Below are 12,238 nucleotides of genomic sequence, written 5' to 3' on the forward strand. Positions count from 1 at the left end.
ATCAACCATGAGTCTTGATGTTCACCCTTATCTCACTCACCGAATCAAACCAAGAACTTCAAAACAAAATGACCACAAAGTATCCTATGGTGCTATGATATTATCATCCAGGCTTAAACCAGTGAACTGGTTCAGTAGCCATTCTCGTTTCAGAATTCATAACATTGTAAAGTGATATGACTTGAAGTTATAAGTTTCCTATCATCAATGAAATACTAGTACCTATAAACTTTCCTAATCATCAACTTAACCATAAGAAATTGTATACAATCACAGTATTCACTGGAATCAGATTAAAACATGATCAAATTCTAGAATATTGCTTCACTTTTGAGGTGAGATCCTAGAACATGATGGCAATCACATATCCAAGCAATCTAAGCAGCTATCTTAAAATTCTGGTAATTGTTTAACAATTACAAAGTATTTTATAAAACTCATTTAGACTCCAAACTCACATCATCAAAGTACATGAACTATAAGCATTTCAAACTACAAGTTCAACTCCATGATTTTCTAATCTTTTTTTCCAACAAGAAACATGTGCACATACTTGTATAAAAATCACAAACCACAATGGATTGAAAACTATATAAATAGCAAAGTGTATAGTGCAAAATGTTTGCAGGCGGAAATCTTATACATGGCACTAAAATCAATTATTTGATAGAAACCATTTCAAGAATCAGTTCTCTCCATACATTTCCAATCAGTTTATCTTCTGTTTTTTTTTCCTCCAAACATAAAGACCCAAGCAAAAACCAGTAAACATGTGCGACTTAGAGCATACCTGACAATTATGAATCAGAAAAATCTAACCCCATAAGCCACAACTTTGTCAACGTAAGAGACTTGGAGATAAAGATACAGATCGTTTGTGTAAAAAACTTCCACGTTCAGTGCACAACCACAACTACCAAAAGATCTTCTAATATGCCCCATCTATTGTAGCCAATAGTCTATAGTAAAAGCTTTACATAAACTTAAATATAAGGTAAATAAATCAAAATCAATGCAAAAAATGGTTGCTTAAGGGGCAACACAATTAAAATTACAAGTTTAGATTAGACATAAGAAGATCAAAAGTAAAAAAAAGCAGTATCGAACAATACCAAATCTCCATAATTTTAAACGACATTCACAATAACTATCAAACAATACAAAAAAAAATTGAAAGACAAATAGAGTAACAAGAAAAACCAAATAGCTAAAAACTTTAACCGTGTTCAATTCAACAACCCATCGCGTTACATGATAAGAAACAAGTATCAAATAACATCATTTATATACCATTTGTACTTACAAAAATCAGATAACAACTCTTTAATATTTACCTTCTATGCTAGACATGTTACTGTTTCATACTTGACATATTCTGTTTCGTAGTCTGGAAAGACAATCCTGAAACCACGTGTTTCAGCCTCTGAAATTGCTTTAACATCTAGTGACGTGATGAAAATTCAATTGTATAAAACACAGTCAAAACACCAATAATACTTTATATAACCAAGACTCCACATAAGCTGCCTAAAGAGGGAAATTTATCAGCAATTAGGGTCGTGAGAGCCAATGGAATCTGAACACAACAGCTAAAAGACACAGCATATTTTGCATAAACTGATTATGTTGAGTACATAGCCACTTTTTGTAAAGATATGAAAGTAGCCACCGAATACAAAGTAACAACTGTAGATGCTCGTTCAGTACTAAGAAGATTATTCCCAATGATGGTAAAAATAGCCACACCAATAGTCTTTAAACCTGTTTTCAACATTCCATCTGACCAATTTTCTGAAGTAGCCCTGGCAACAAAGTCCTCGGCTTTCACTCGTCTAAAATAGAGTACCAAACAACAACCGGAAACTACCATAACAAAAATTTGTAAGAAAAGGTCTGAAGATTCTTTAGGTAGCGAGGCTAAAATAACCAACCAAGATAAATAAAACATACCCTGCCTCGGTCAGAAATGCATCCGCTTTTTCGCTATACCTAAATTTCGCTAAAACGAAACAAACTAAAGCAAAGGCCTCGAGCAGTGATGCAACTGTTTTGTTGGAAAAAGTTTTGTAGTTAACTCCAATAAAATTTGTGAACCCTAAGAGAACAAATGTTAAACAATTGTCCATCTCCTATCTTCACAATTTGTGTTCCGAAATTATTCACATGTTCTCTGTTCCGCCACCAAAAGTTATATCCAAGTCTATTTTTTATTAACTTTTTTTTATTTACATGTTTATTTACTATCTTGCTTGAGTCCACACTTGACTATGAGAAAAAAAGTTGTTTAGTTTACGATGGCATAACATTACCAACAAAACCAGTTATGGGACATAACCGATTAGCGAGAATCGACTTTAGCAATTCTAGAACCGAACAAGTTTACTATAATAGGTTCCGGTTCTAATTTTCAATAATTTTCGGTTATGATTACGGTTCCTTTCCGATTTCAGTTCGGTTCAGTTCTGGTGGTTCCTAACCGCTACACAACCCTGGGCAATAGGTAACATGGTGGATATCTTAGGTTTGAAAATAGAATAAAGACAAGTGCTTGTATAAAGGAAAGACCACCAAAAGCATTATTGTCGCCAAAACACATGTGGTTGGTTAGGTGGGAGCCTGAATCTGATTGTGTAAATGATCGGGGGGTGCCAATGGAGAGTACGCGGTGTTGTCGATTATGAGAAGTAGAAGAATGCTAGTTATATGAGAGAAACTAGAATACATTTGTATTTGTGTTTTAGAGAGAGAGAGCATGAAAATGTTGTGTGTATAACAACTTTTTTTTTAAAAAAAGGAGAAAATGTGAAAGACATGTATGATGTGTGACTTTTTATCATGTCCTATTTTTATTTTTATTTAGCAAAAATTAACTTTTTTCTCTTTATATATATATATATATGGGATGGATATTTTGAGAACTTGATTAGTTGTAACAACTTTAAGAACTCAATTATGGACCACACACTTAATTAAATGAGTTTGAATATGTGGCTAAGATTAAATTTAATTAAAAAATGAATCAGAAGAGAGAATAAATATTTTTGTTGATTACACATGTTTAAACTTTAGTTACACATGTGTAAAAAGTCGATTTGGTGTGTAAAAAATTACGGTAATTTTTTACACATTACTTACACTTACGTATTACACATGTGTAAAAAAATTTGAAAAAAAAATTGTTACGTTGAGTTCTTTCGAGTTCTTAAAGCTTAAATTAGTTCTCAAAAGAAATCAATCATATATAAATATATATATATAGAGGAATGTTAAAATAAAAAAAGAGAATTTTGTAAGAAGTGTAGGAAAAGTTCTGAACCTTTAGATTAATTATAACACATAGGGGCATTTTAGTCCATAAAATTTTATTTAAGAATTAATTAGGTTATTAAGAACCCTCTATTTTTGGATCTTATTATGGATGAACTAAGAGAGAGAATCGTGAGAGGGGAAGTAAACGAGAGGAGAGAAGCGACAGCTCCAAGCCCGGAAGATCAGCAACCATTTATAATCACCTATTTATAAAAACACGTTAACTTTTCCGGCGACCAATTAGGGTTCTGCCATTTGCACAGCGGCAGCCCCTAGTTATCCCACGGGCAGTGCTGATAATTCCGGCTCAGAGGAGATTTGGTCTCCAAAGTCGTCACCACCGTTAAGGACGAAGCTTAATAAGGGCAGGCCTGTTTTTGGTTTGATTTGTATGGTTCTTTTTACATGGCGTTGCTGAATTCATCATCTACGGCATCATCATACACGGATCCGTCAAAGCTTTGCCATTAACATCGATCGAAAACCATGTGAAACACGATGTATGATGTAATCGAAGCCCTAGTTGTTATCGGAAACCTTGATCCAGTTGTGGCTGTTTTTTGTTTTCCGAGCTTAAATCGGGCCTTTTGATTCACTGTTTTTATTTTGTGTTGAGTTAAAATAATCTAAGTTGTAAATGGTGAAGACGAAGACTTGATGGATCTGACACTTTTGAGAAATCTCACATGCACGATATTAATATATATTGTAAGGATGTTGAATTTTAAAATTGTTAATTATTATATTATTATATATGTATATATGTTAGAATAATTGTCATTCCAACAAACGACCCATATGATTTGCACATATCAAGCTTTAGAAATAGTGTGTTTTGCTCCGTGTCCATCTTTATACATGGTGTGTTATTGTTCAACGTAGTGTGTTTTTGTTCTTGATGTTTTTGGTGTTGTGTTTTAAGTTTTGATGAAAATTTGGTGTTGTATTTAAAACACATTGTAAAATAGATTATGATGTTCTTGGTGTTTTGTTTTAATTTTATATTAAAATATGATAATCATATATATAATATAGTGTGTTTTTGTTCTTGATGTTCTTGGTGTTTTTTTTGTAAATTTGGATTAAACTTTAGTGTTATGTTTTATAACACACTGTAATTCAGCAAGGTTTTACGTTATGTGTTCTTAATGTTCTAGTGTGTTTTTCTGGTAATTCAGCAAGGTTCATGTATGGTATGTATTCATGTTATTTTTGGATGAAAATATAATAATTAAATATTTAATAAATATTTTCATATATAATATAACACATGAGACGATTATGCCCTTTAACACATCTTTATATGCCTTTAAAATAAAACACACCCTCATTATATATATATATTTTTCCTGAATTACATGCACCCTAAAATAAACCACAACTTTGATAACTTAATTCTTTAACGTTATTACCATTTTAATTTATTTAGATCATATTATTTGAACCCAATGAGCAAAGTCGCAAGGTCTTAAGTTTGGATATGATTCTAACTTGATTTTACCGTAGCAGGACTTCGGGCAGTGGGTTTTCCTCGGAACAGAAGATGGTAGATTTATACTTCTCAACTATGTATAAGCATAATGTTCAAATTTGAAACAATTCCTTTCTACAAACTCACTGATTACTGGAATTTCGATAATAGCATAAATGATACCAGTCATGATAACACCAACTGTACAAATTCTAATACTAGTTTTATAACAAAATCACTAATCATCAAATCATAAAATTCACCAAAAACACCAGCCTAAAGCATATTAATGTTTTAACAATATCTATGCGATTTCCATGAAAGATACACTCGGGGCCGTATAAAGCAAAGGTACACCAACCTAAAATAAGTTCATGCATGTCTATCCGGAACCACAATTACCTGTGCATAGAGCTCTAAAAATTACTGCAAACACAATTATATAAAAGTTAAGTAATAATTAATAATAGCACAACTTAGTTTCTCATGTTGTGTAGTTATGTTGATCTGATATGTATAATGTATAACACAAAAATATCAACTTAAAACTAAAGGTTTACTTTAAAATCCGCCATTTGAAGTTACAAAATCAAACAAAAAGTTGAACCACCTGAACATATAAAACATCTTTGTCGTTCACTCGGTCGAATAAGTTACGGGAACGGGAACGGCCCGCTGCATGATCAACAGCTAAACTCTGATATCAACAAAGAAAAGCACCAAAAAAATAATAAACAAGTGTGGGAACAAAGTCCGCTCCATCAAACCAAGATTATCGAAATGTTTACTAAGAGTTGATATTACATCTTCATCAAGAGCGCCCCGATGTGCATCATGAACTTGATTGAAATAATAGTCATCAGTCTCATCCCTTCACAAACAAACATAAAACTAATATTACCACAAAATTCAGCCAAAAATATTAAAACTTACCAAGGCATAATAAACAAACCAAGCGACCAATGAACAGAACCGTTCATTTAGCACGAAGTAGGTTTATTTAATAAACAAACGAGAATAAACAAAAAAAATGGGTTATTGTGTTACTTCATTTTAACGTGGTGAACATTCGTTTATGTTGATTCAAAAAAGCCAAGATCACCACTAAAATTGACCTTTTCAATTCAAAATAAAACATCAAAACCTTAAACGTATCTAGAATCAAAAAAGTTAAATAAATTTTACGATTTCCACACATGCTGACCCGACTCCAAAACTTTTGATGTTGTGTCTAAACACCTGATGCTAAGTACCAAAACTTTGATGCCCTGAAGTCGCCCCATAGCGACCCGTCTTGTAATCACTAGGATGGTAATAGTAAGAAGCACATATCATAATAAAGGTGAATACTTTAAATTCTTTACAACTTTATAAATAATGTCTTTAATTGTAACATCCCGAAATTTATATGGATAATATTTATATATTATTTACGTCAGAAGAATTAATTGAGTTAGTAGAAGAAATAATAAAATAATAAAGATGGAATGTTAAGTAGGCTTTAAAGGTGTAATTAATTATGGACTAAAAAAGAAAGATGAGCGTAAGGTCCATGGGCTTAAGGGAGTATTTTTTCTTAAACCCTAATCCTTCCCATTTCCATCCATTTCAACACCATAGCCTACACCTTCAAAAACACACACTTAAGCCAAACACTCTCTACACCACCCATCCCACCCATCCATCTTCATAATTTCGGACCATATCAAAGAAAGATCAAGTTTGTTTATTATCTACAATAACAAGAGATAATTAAGCTTAACTCGAGCAAAATCTAAACCGAGATTCGGTTTGTTTAACGTACACGTCATTTTAAAGATCGTTCATTGATATTGGTTCTCCATGAAAATTGGTAGAACCTTAGATCGGGATCTAAGGTCTAATAAAAATATGAAGTTGACGTTAAAATATGAACTTATTCAACTCGTTAGTAATTTCGGATCGTTTGACGTTTCTAGATCTAGCCAAACGGGGTTTTAAAATTGATAAATGTTTGAACTTTATCCAAAACAAGCTAGATCTTGGTTGAGTGTGGTGGTGTAAATATTAGAAATGGTAATAATAATATCATAAGTACAATAATAATAATAATAATAACAACGTTAGGCTCATAACAAAAACAACACCAATGATGGTGATGATGATGATGATGATGATGGATCAGAAGCTCACGTAAAACAAAGAAGAACGAAAAAAGGAAGAAAAAGAAAAGGAAGAAATAAAGAAGAAAGAAAAGAGAAAGAAAAAGAAAGAGGGAAGGAAAGAAAGCTGGAGAAGTTAGCATATAAAATAATTTATGATTCATAACGAGAAACATGTATTGCACGCATTTTTAGATGGAGATGATAAACAATCTGCGTGTATACCTAAGGTGAAGGAGATGACGAATGCATAAGAAGAGAGTTAGCAGTACCAGGCATGCTTCCCTCCTTTTTTTGTGACTTGAAGGAGTAAAGGAGAATTTAAAACACAAAACATGTTAATACATACATCATATTTTATTTAAAAACATTTATTCAAGCGTTATAGGCACGTGCTAAGTGATTATGTCAATGATTCTTTCTCGATATTCAGACAAGCAATAAACCAGTGGCGGATTGACTTGATTGTCAGGGGGGTATTAGCCCCCACTCAACCTCTAAATTTCTATGTATATTTCATGAGTTCTTGCAAAAGTAGATCTAATATTAAAGATCCCCCTTGAGTTTTATTTATTGGCCACAAAAGTCCTCTACTCTTTCCTCCTAAAATTAGCTAATTTTAAATATTTTATCAAAGAGTCTTTCAAAATCAACGTATGGGTTCTATATTTGGTTCTATGGAAAAGTTTGTGAAACGAAAGCACTTTCTTCAAATTTTGTTTTGCTGATTTAGAAAATTTTCCTTTATGGTCGTCACTTTCCAGAAAGAAAGATCGATATAAAAAGCGACGTTTTAGCCCCATTTTCTTTGTAAAAGAGGACAATACACGGTACTTTTACCGATCCCCCCCCCCCCCCCACTGAGCAAAGTTTCTGAATCCGCCATTGCAATAAACCGTAGCAAACTACAAAAGGACCGGTTTAATAGTCAAGCCAACTTTTGTTCCTAAATAGAACAAACGAGGATAAGTATTTGACCAACAATCAAATCAAAAGTAATTACAAAAAATAATAGAAGTGGATACATAAAACAACTAAAAAACCAATTAAAAGTATAAAATATAAGTTAAAATGAATACAAAACGTTTAAAGGACTGTAAGTTATGCATAATGTTTGTAGCTGGTTCACTGAGTCAAACATACATGTAACTCAACTACCTAAAACCAACTATATAACAAAATGATTTTCAAAGCAATAGAAACTCAAAAATAAAAATAAAATTTAATTATTCTTAGCCTTCAACAAACCTTTCAGGACTACATATTTTCAAAACAAAACTGTTTCATCTTTTTTTTTCTCTTCCACAACATCTTTCAGGACATGATAGTGTGATGAGTGTCAACCGACAAGAAACAAAGGGGAAAAAAGATGTCTTATAAACTGGATACGGATGTTAAGGAAGGCTAGAGCCATTCATATACAACAACGCATCACACATATCATCGACAAGAAACAAAAGGAAAAAAAACAGGGGGGGGGGTCTCATAAACAGAATGCGAATGCTAAGGAAGGCTTGAGCCATTCATCTACTATAACGCACCACGCATATCATCGACAATCCCTATTTTCCAGATAGATTTGGGAATCTGAAAGAAGAAAAGAAAAGCAGCAATGTTAGAAGGCAGTGACGGATGTTGTGACATTCGTCAATTTCGGGTCCTGGTTGTATTCGTTTTGTATTTGGTTCATGTTGTAAACCGACCTGCTTTGTAAACTGAAACTCATGATATATAAAATGTTGGATTTTTATGTTACTAAAATATTCCCATTTGTTCAATTTGAAAAACCTCTTTTACGGATTCGAAAACGGCTTTAAAACGACTAAAATACATAAATAACGAACTTCCGGACGCACAAACGAACCACAAAAGACGAGCTGCCCCCCCCATGGGCACGCCGCTCCGCACGACGCCTAGGGAGACCTGCACACTATTTCGGGTTTTGTTTGTTGTTTTGTGCTTTGCTTGTTTGTTTAGCCAACCTAATTTCATGCAAACATAAAAAAGAACCTTGCAAAGAAGCTTTGACCCTTACCCTATATATACACACCCATCTCCTTCATTTTCACACTTGCTACATCTCCAAAAACTCTCTCAATTTTCCATAGATCCAAGGTTGTTTTATTTATGAGTTCTTGAAGGTTTGACTTTCAAATGTCAAACCAAGCTTCATCTTTCATTCTATTTAGCTTATGTAGTCTTATTAATACTTGTTTATGGTGGTACAACATATATATAATACACACCCCTTGTTACCTTTGGTAGGTACTTCTCCGACTCCGGTTGGCTAAGTTTCGGTTCTCGTAAGGCAAGACTTCATGGAGGACTCCGTGGTCTTGATATATACACACACACATAACTAGTTGCACATATTAATCTTGTTTAACTTATGCTTTTTTTAGTTTTTTTGTCATATTTATGAAGTTTCATGGTGGGGGTTTGTAGAGCCTAACCTCGGTTTAACCGTAAATAGTCCAAACCGTGAACCGAACTTGTTACTAGTTTTGTTAAATAATTGTTTTAAACATGCTTTATGTTAGATTTAAGTTTCTAAAATTCATTTATACAAGTTCTTGGTTATTTGGGCATGTGGAGACCATCAAGGAACATATTCTGAGATGGAAACCGAACCGATCCGATTTTTACTCGCTTAAGACACACAAGTGTGTTTTTATCTATCAAGACTTGTATATTTTTTTAAAAATAGTTTACAAACTGTTTTTAATTATCTTCTTAAGTACTTGGAAATGTTGGATCCAACTTGATCTCATAACATAGTCTGAACCGATAAAATCGAACACTCGCTTAACGTACGTTGTTAGTTCTAAAACAATAGATCTACATACTTGGTTAAGTCTTATGAAGTTTTATTGAGTTATCTCATAACATTCATTATTTTGGAAAGTTTACTTTGGGTTTGACCAATTATCAAGACCCGAACCAACAACCCGAACACTCGTTAAAGACCCGTTTTAGTATCTTTGTCTCAAAGGAACTTGCATTTAGCATTTTCTCACCTTATTACTTAACATAGGTTAAGTAAATATTAAGGTTAGATACTTTAACCCGGTTTTGAACAAACTTACATTTTTAAAGGGTTTTTATTATAAAGTCTTAAATAGTTACATCATAAACCTTGAACTTTAATTGTTTACTTTTTGCAACAATTATTTTATTTAAATATCTTCAAGACAATCCTATATAAATCCAAGACTTTCTTTTATTTAGGCTTCACACGTTAACTCGTCGTTCCCGCAAATCTCCAAATAATCAAACTTTCAAGTTTATTACTTGAACGTAACTTCATACCCCGTTTTCTATCTTTTGTTTTGGGGGTGACATTTCATCTTATCTAAACTAAATGTTTTATACTTGGGTCTTAAACCACAAACGTTATTTGTATACCTTACTTAAATAAATGCTCGAGTTGGTGTTCTATGATTATATGCCTATGTGTTTATTGTCACACCCTGACCAAAGACGGCGGAACATGCCGGGGTGCAACGATTGCTCATAAGCGCATGACACTATTTAAAACGACAATATTTAACAAACTCATTTCATTTCACAACATCGAAAATGTCACATAACCAATTATTCATAAGTCAAATACAACAAAATATAGCAAATCAAATATTGTTCATTTTTGCTAATATCCTAACGGTATTTGTGACGTTTTTCTTCACCAAACTCCATAATCAACCTAGATGCAAACCTGTAACATTTCATAAAATAAAGTTTGTCAACACAAAGGTTGGTGAGCAATTCATAAGTTTGAACAATAGATATATAGTATGAAAAGCCACAAAACTAGTATACAAAACCATAAATAATAGCTATAAACTTGGATAAAATAGTTATCGCTAACAAGTTAGCGACACCCAACTATAAGGGGTTGCCAAATAGTTTAAGATTTTATAGGTATCGTTAATTGCATTACGTTAACGACACCTTGCCATGAGGGTGCCGAATGGTCTAGGATTTATAGTTCCACCATCCAAAAGCGATAAACACATAGGCAAATAAGCATAGAACACCAAATCGAGCAATTATTCAAGTAATGTATACAACAACGTTTGTGGTTTTAGACCCAAGTATAAAACATTTAGTTTAGATAAGATGAAATGTCACCCCCAAAACAAAAGATAGAAAACGGGGTATGAAGTTACGTTCAAGTAATAAACTTGAAAGTTTGATTATTTGGAGATTTGCCGGAACGAAGAGTTAATGTATGAAGCCTATAATAAAAGATGTCTTGGATTTAGAAAGGTTGACTTGAAGATCTTTAAATAAAATTATTGTTGTAAAAAGTAAACAATTTAAAGTTCGAGGTTTAAAATGTAACTATTTAAGAATTTATAATAATAACCCTTTAAACATGTGAGTTTGCTCAAAACCGGGTTAAAGTATCTAACCTTAATATTTACTTAACCAATGTTAAGTAATAAGGTGGGAAAAATGCAAAAAATGCAAGTTCCGTTGGGACAAAGATACTAAAACGGGGTTTTAACGAGTGTTCAGGTTGTCGGTTCGGGTCTTGACAAATGGTCAAACCCAAAGTCAACTTTCCAAAATATTAATTATTATGAGATAACTCATTAAAACATAATAACACTTAACCAAGTATGTAGATCTATTGTTTTAGAACTAACAACGTACGTTAAGCGAGTGCTCGGTTTTGTCGGTCCAACTATGTTATGAGACCAAGTTGGATCCAACATTTCCTAGTACTTAAGAAAATAATTAAAATCAGTCTGTAAACTATTTTTAAAGAAATATACAAGTCTTGATTGCTAAAAACACACTTGTGTGTCTTAAGCGAGTAAAAATCAGATTGGTTCGGTTTCCATCTCACAATATGTTCCTTGATGGTCTCCACATGCCAAATATCACAGATCTTGTATAATAATTCATAAATGAGAAATATTTAAGTTTTACAACTAAAAAGTTAACTAGTCTTTTAAGAAAAAGTTTCGGTTTGGTTCGGTTTCTATCTCCCAACGAGTTTATAGATGGATTCCACATGCTTATTATCAAAGAACTTGTAAAAATGATTTTAGAAACTCAAATCTAACATTAAACATGTTTAAACAACTATTTTTAACCAAACTAGTAAGCAAAAGTTCGGTTTCCGGTTTAGAGCTATTTGTGGTCGAACCGAAGCATAGACTCTTAAACCCATAACCATGGAACTTGTAAATAAGTTAAACAATCTAAAATGAGCATATGTTAGACATGGTTAGTATGTGCAAACAAGTTATGTGTGTGTATATATATCAAGAAGTCCTTCATGAAGCCTTGCCTTACGAGGTCCGAA

Source organism: Bidens hawaiensis, unplaced genomic scaffold, assembly GCF_021521415.1.
Source record: "Bidens hawaiensis isolate Kalapana, Puna unplaced genomic scaffold, B.hawaiensis_p1.1 tig00000536_1, whole genome shotgun sequence".
In the NCBI taxonomy this organism is placed as follows: Eukaryota; Viridiplantae; Streptophyta; class Magnoliopsida; order Asterales; family Asteraceae; genus Bidens; species Bidens hawaiensis.